Source organism: Grammomys surdaster, unplaced genomic scaffold (genome assembly GCF_004785775.1).
Source record: "Grammomys surdaster isolate TR1022 unplaced genomic scaffold, NIH_TR_1.0 143, whole genome shotgun sequence".
Lineage (NCBI taxonomy): Eukaryota > Metazoa > Chordata > Mammalia > Rodentia > Muridae > Grammomys > Grammomys surdaster.
In genome coordinates, this window is record NW_021604601.1 from 4,011,593 (window position 1) to 4,018,727 (window position 7,135).

Here is a 7,135-nt window from a genome sequence, read left to right on the forward strand (position 1 = left end):
TATGCATGAATGGGACTCAATGGAACAGGTTTTTAGCAATGGGAGAAAAGGTGAGTCCAGGGCTGGAGAGATGGCTCAGTGGTTAGGAGCACCGGCTACTCTTCAGAGGAATCGAGTTTGATGCACAGCACCCATGTGGCAGCTCACAACTACCTGGAACTCCAGTTCCAGGGGATCAACGTTGTCTTCTGGTTGTCTTAGGCACCATGCATTCGTGCAGTGTATAGGCATGCATGGAGGCAAGACACCGACACACATAAAATAAATAATAATACAATATTAAAAAAAAGAACTTTCACCTCCCTCTGCATAGTAGAATCACATGAAAATTTAAAAAAATATCGATACCCATGTCTTTCCTCAGAGACCAGGACTTGTGAGGGTATGAATTAGATACAGATATTTGTAAGTCTCCTTAAGGCTACAGACAGGCTTGAGAACCTCCAGGTATTTTCTACATCTTTCCAGGGAAGGAGCCTAGCCAGATGATATGGACTCACTAAAGGAAGCAAGCTTCCAGGCACACTGGTAAGGGATTTATTTCCATTAGGTAACTCTCTGAGCCAGTGTGCAAGGGATCATCCTGATTAGATCCATGGAGGTGAGAAGAGCTACCCTAAGGGAGTGTGGCCCCATTCCCTGAGCTTGGGTCCTAGATAGAATAAAAAGAGGAAAATAATTAAGTCTGAGCACTCATAAATCTTTTCCTCCTGGCTGCAGGTGCAAAGTGACCCATGCTTCCAGCTCCAATGTCTGGTCTTCTCTTCTATGATGATTTGCTTCTTGGCAATATCCACTCCATGAGGACTTCCTCAGTGAGGACTTCCCCTCCATGAGGACTTCCCATCCATGAGGATTTTCTCTCCATGTGGATTTCCTGTCCATGAAGATTTCGCATCAATGAGGACTTCCACACTATGAAGACTTCCCCTCTCTGAGGATTTCTTCCATGAGGACTTCACCTCCATGAGGACTTCTCCTCCATGAGAACTTCCCCTCCATGAGGACTTCCCTTCCTTGAGGACTTCCTTTCCATGAGGAATTCTGCTCCATGAGGATTTCCATCCATTTGGATTTCCCCTCCATGAGGACTTCCCCCTCCATGAGGATTTCTCTTCCATGAGGATTTCTCCTCCATGAGAACTTTCCCTCCATGAGGACTTCCCCCATGAGGACTTCCCCTCCTTGACGACTTGCTCCATGAGGACTCCCCCTCCATGAGGACTTTCTCTCCATGAGTACTTCCTCCCTGAGAACTTCCCCTTTATGAGAATTTCCCCCCATGAGGACTTCCCCTCCCTGAGGACTTTGTCCACGACAACTTCCCCTTCATGAGAACTTCCTCCATGAAGACTTTCCCTCCAAGAGGAATTCTCCTCCATGAGGACTTCCCCTCCATGAGAATTTCTCCTCCTTAAGGACTTCTCCTCCATAAGGACTTCCTTTCCCTGAGGACTTCCTCTCCATGAGGACTTCCCATCAATGAGGATGTCTTCTGGACGAGAACATCCCCTCCATGAGGACTTCTTCATGAGAATTCCCCTCTATGAGGACATCCTCAGTGAAAACTTTCCCTCAAAGAAGACTTTCCCTCCATGAGGACTTCCTTCTTGAGGACTTCCTCCATGAAAAGTTCCCCTCCATGAGGACTTCCTCCATGAAAGCTTTCCTTCCAAGAGGATTTCCCATCCATGAGGATTTCCCCTCCGTGAGGACTTCAACTCCATGAAAATTTCCTCTCCATATGGATTTCTCCTCAATGAGAACTTCCCCTCCATGAGGACTTCCTCCATGAGGACTTTGCCTCCAAGAGGACTCTTCCCCAAGAGAACTTCCCCTCCATGAGAACTTCCCCTCCTTGAGGACTTCCCCTCCATGAGGTCTTCACCTCCATGGTGCTTCCCCTCCATGAGGACTTCATCTTCATGAGGCCTTCCCTTCCATGTGCGTTCCCTCTCCATGAGAACTTCCCCTCCATGAAAACTTCTCCTACACGAGAACTTCCCCTCCATGAGGACTTCTTCCAAGAGGACTTCTTCCATGATGATTTCCCTTCCCTGAGGACTCATCTCCATGAGGACTTCCACTCCATGAAGAATTTTCCCTTCATGAGGACTTCCACTCCATGAGTGTTTACCCTTCATGAGGATTTCCCTTCCATGAGAACTTCTTCTCCTTGAGGACTTCCACTCCCTGAAGATTTCTCCTCCAAGAGACTTCCCTTCAATGAGGACTTCTCCTTCATGAGGACTTCCTCTCCATGAGGACTTTCTTCCATGAGAATTTCCCTTACAAAAGGACTTGCCTTCCTTGAGGACTTTCCCTCCATGGGGATTTCCTGTCCAGAAGGACTTCCTCAATGATAACTTTGTACATGAGGACTTCCCCTTTTTTTGAGGACTTTCCCTCCATGAGAAGTTCGGCTTTATAAAAACTTCCTCCATGAGGACTTTCCCTCCAAGAGGACTTCCCTCAATGAGGACTTTACATCCCTGAGGACTTCCCCTACATGAGGACTTCCTTTGGGAGGACTTCTCCTCCATGGGAACTTCGTCAATGAGGGCTTCCCCTCTAAGAGGATTTCCACTCCATGAGGATGTCCCCTCCATGAGGATTTTTCCTCATTGAGGACTTCCTCTCCATGAGGACTTTACATCCATGAGGACTTCCTCCATGAGAACTTTCCCTCCAAGAGGATTTCCCCTCCACTGGGATTTCCTTTCCCTGATGACTTCCTCTCAATGAGGACTTCCCCACAAGAGGATTTCCCGCCCATGAGGACTTCCCCTCCATGACAATTTCCTGTCCATGAGGACTTCACTTCCATGAGAACTTCTTCCTTGAGGACTTCCCTTCAATGAGGACTTCCCCTCCATAAGTACTTCACCTCCATGAGAACTTCCCCTCCATGAGGACTTCCCGTTCAAAGGGATTTCCTCCATGATGACTTTGTACATGAGGACTTTCCCTCCTTGTGGATTTCCCCTCCATGAGGACTTTCTACATATGGACTTCCCTTCCAAGATGATTTCCCATGCATGGGAACTTCCCCTCCTTGAGGAGTTCCCCTCCTTGAGGACTTCCCTTCCATAAGGACGTCCTCCATGAGGACTTTTCCTCCAAGAGGACTTCCCCTCCATGAGAACACCCCCCCCATGATGATTTCCCATCCATGAGGAATTCCCCTCCATGAGAACTTCCTCCATGAAGATATCCCTTACAAGAGAACTTGTCATCATTGAGGACTTCCCCTCCATGAGGACTTCCCCTCCATGAGGACTTCACCTCCATGAGGACTTCACCTCCATGAGAATTTCCTTTCCATGAGAACTTCCCCTCCATGAGAATTTTCCATCCAGAAGGACTTCCTCTATGATGACTTTGTATATGAGGACTTCCCCTCCTTGAGGACTTCCCCTCCATGAGGACTTCTCTTCCCTGAAAACTTGCCCTCCATGAGGACTTCCCCTCATTGAATACTTCCCTCCATGACAAAGTCCCATCCATGAAGATTTCCCCTCCTCGAGGACTTCCTCTCCATAAGGACTTCCCTTCCCTGAGGACTTCTCCTCTATGAGGAATTCTGCTCCATGAGAATTTCCCCTCAATGAAGACTTGGCCTCCAAGAGGACTTCTTCTCCAAGAGGACTTCCCCTCCATGAGGATTTCCCCTCCATGAGAACTTCCCCTCCTTGAGGACTTCAATTCCCTGAGGACTTCTCCTACATTAGAACTTTCTAAGCGAGGACTTCCCCGCCTTGATAACTTCCTCCATGAGGACTTCCCCTCCAAGAGGACTCCCCCTCCATTGGGGCTTCTGTTCCCTGATTACTTTCTCTCAATGAGGACATCTCCATGTGACGATTTTCCACCCTTGAGGAGTTCCCCTTCATGACGATTTCCTTTCCATGAGGACTTCCCCTCCTTGAGGACTTCACTTCCCTGAGGACTTCTCCTACATTAGAACTTTCTAAGCGAGGACTTCCCCTCCTTGAGAACTTCCTCCATGAGGACTTCCCCTCCATGATGACCTCTGTTCCATGAGGACTTGCCTGTCATGAGAACTTTCCCTCCATGAGGATTTTTCCTCAAAAAAGACTTCTTCCATCTGGACTTCCTCCATGAGTACTTCCCTCCCTGAGGACTTCTTCTCCATGAGTACTTCCCTCCCTGAGCACTTCCATTTCATGAGAACTTCCCCAACATGAGGACTTTCTCTCAAAGAGCATTTCCCCTCAATGAGGACTTCCTCCTGATGAGGACTTCCCCTCCATGAGGATTTTCCCTCCATGAGGAATTCCCCTCCATGAGAATTTCCTCCATGAGGATTTTCTTTACAAGAGGACTTGCCATCCTTGACTACTTCCCCTCCATGAGGACTTCTGGTCCAGAAGGAATTCCTCCATGATGACTTTGTACATGAGGACTTTCCCTCATGAGGACTTCCCTTCCCCGAGGACTTCTCTTGCATGAGGACTTCCCTTCCCTTAGGACTTCCCCTCCATGAGGACTTTCCCTCTAAGCGGACTTCCCATCCTTGAAGACTTCCCCTCAATGAGAACTTCATCTCCCTGAAGAATTCCTCTCCATGAGGACTTCCTCTATGAGTACTTCCCCTTCATGAGAACTTCCTCCATGAAGACTTCCACTCGAAGAGGAATTCCCCTCCATGAGGATTTCCTGTCCATGAGGACTTCCTCTCCATGAGGACTTCCCCTACTTGAGGACTTCCCCTCCATGAGGACCTCACCTCAATGAGGAATTCCCTTCCTTGAGGACTTCCCCTCCAAGATGACTTCCCCTCAATTGGGGCTTCCATTCCCTGATGACTTCCTCTCAATGAAGACATCTCCACATGACAATTTTTTGTCCATGAAGGATTACCCTTCATGACACTTTCCCCTCCATGAGGACTTCCCCTCCATGAGGACTTCTCTTCCCTGAGGACTTCTCCATTAGAACTTTCTAAACAAAGACTTCCCCTCTTTGAGCACTTCCTCCATGAGAACTTCCCCTCCAAGAGAACTTCCCCTCCAAGAAGACTTCCCCTCCATGAAGACTTCCCCTCCAAGAGGACTTCCCCTCCATGAAGACTTCCCCTCCATGAGGACTTCCCCTCTATGAGGACTTCTCCTCATAAGAAGTTCCCCTCCATGAGGACTTCCCCTTCTTGAGGACTTCTCCTCCCTGAAGACTTCCTATCCACAAGACTTCCCTTCCACGAGGACTTCCCCTCTATGATGACCTCTGTTCCATGAGGACTTGCCCTCCATGAGGACTTCTCCTCCACGAGAACTTTCCCTCCATGAAGAATTCCTCCATAAGGATTTTCCCTCAAAAAAGACTTCTTCCATCTGGACTTCCTCCATGAGTACTTCCCTCCCTGAGGACTTCCCCTTCATGAGAACTTCCCCAACATGAGGACTTCACCTACATGAGGACTTTCTCTCCAAGAGGACTTTCCAAGAGGACTTCTACAACATGAGGTCTTTCTCCCCATTAGGACTTCCCCTCCATGAGGATTTCCCCATGCATAAGGAATTCCCTTCCATGAGAATTTTCTCCATGAGGACTTTCCTTACAAGAGGACTTGCCATCCTTAACTACTTCCCCTTCATGAGGACTTTTTCTTCATGAGGACATCTCATCCAGAAGGACTTCCTCCATGATGACTTTGTACATGAGGACTTTCCCTTTTTTGAGGACTTCCCCTTATGAGGACTTCCCTTCCCTGAGGACTTCCCCTCCTTAAGGACTTCCCCTCAATGAGAACTTCACCTCCCTGAGGAATCCCCTCCATGAGGACTTCCTCTATGAGTACTTCCCCTTCATTAGAACTTCCTCCATGAAGACTTCCACTCAAAGAGGATTTTCACTCCATGAGGACGTCTCCTCCATCAGGACTTCCTCTCCATAAGGATGTCCCTTCCCTGAGGACTTTTCCTCCATGAGGTCTTCCCTCCGAAGAGGCTTACCCTCCATGAGGACTTCCCTTTCATGAGAACTTCCCTTCCATGAGGGTTTTATCTCCATGAAAACTTCCTCTCCATGAAGACTTCCCCCTCACGAGAATTTCCAACCATGAGGACTTGCTCCATGAGGACTTCCCCTCCATGAGGACTTATCCTTCATGAGGACTTCCCTTCCATGAGGACTTTCCCTCCATGAGGACTTCTCCTCCATGAGAACTTCCCTTCCATGAGGACTTTCTCCATGAGGACTTTCTCTCTAAAAGGGCTCTTTCTCCATGAGGACTTCCCTTCCCTGATGACTTTCCTCCATGAGGACTTCCTGTCCATGAGGCCTTCCCCTTCATGAGGATTTCCCATTCATGAGGACTTCCCATCCATGAGGACTTCTCCTCCATGAGAACTTCCTCCATGAGTATTTTCCTTCCATGAGGACTTCCACTCCTTGAGGACTTCACTTCCCTCAGGACTTTCCATCCAGGAGAACTTCCTCCATGAGGACTTCCTCTCCAAGTTGACTTCTCTTCCATGACTACATCCCCTTCATGAAGACTTTCCCTCCTTGAGGACTTCCCCTCCATGAGGACTTCCCTTCCCTGAGGACTTCCCCTCCATGAGGATTTCCCTTCCCTGAGGACTTCCCCTCCATGAGGATTTCCAGTCTATGAGGAATTCCCCTCCATGAGAACTTCCTTCATGAGAACTTTCCATCCAAGAGGACTTCCCCTCTATGAGGACTTCCCATCCATCAATACTTCCCCTTCGTGATGTCTTCCCTTCCATGAGGGCTCCCTCTCCATGAGATCTTCCCCTCCATGAGGACTTCTTCCATAAGGACTTCCTCCAGGAGGACTTACACTCCATGAGGACTTTCCCTCCAAGAGGACTCTCCCTACATAAGGACTTCCCTTTCCTAGGACTTACCCTCCATGAGGACTTTCCCTCCATGAGGAATTCCTGTCCATGAGGACTTCCCCTCCTTGAGGAGTTCCCATCCATGAGTTCTTCTCCTCCATTGGGACTTCCCCTCCATGAGGACTTCCCCCCCATGAGAATTTCCTGTCCATGAATACTTCCCTTCCATGAGTACTTCTCCTCCTTGAGAACTTCCCCTCCTTGAGGACTTCCTGTCCAGAAGGACTTCCTGTCCAGAAGGACTTCCTGTC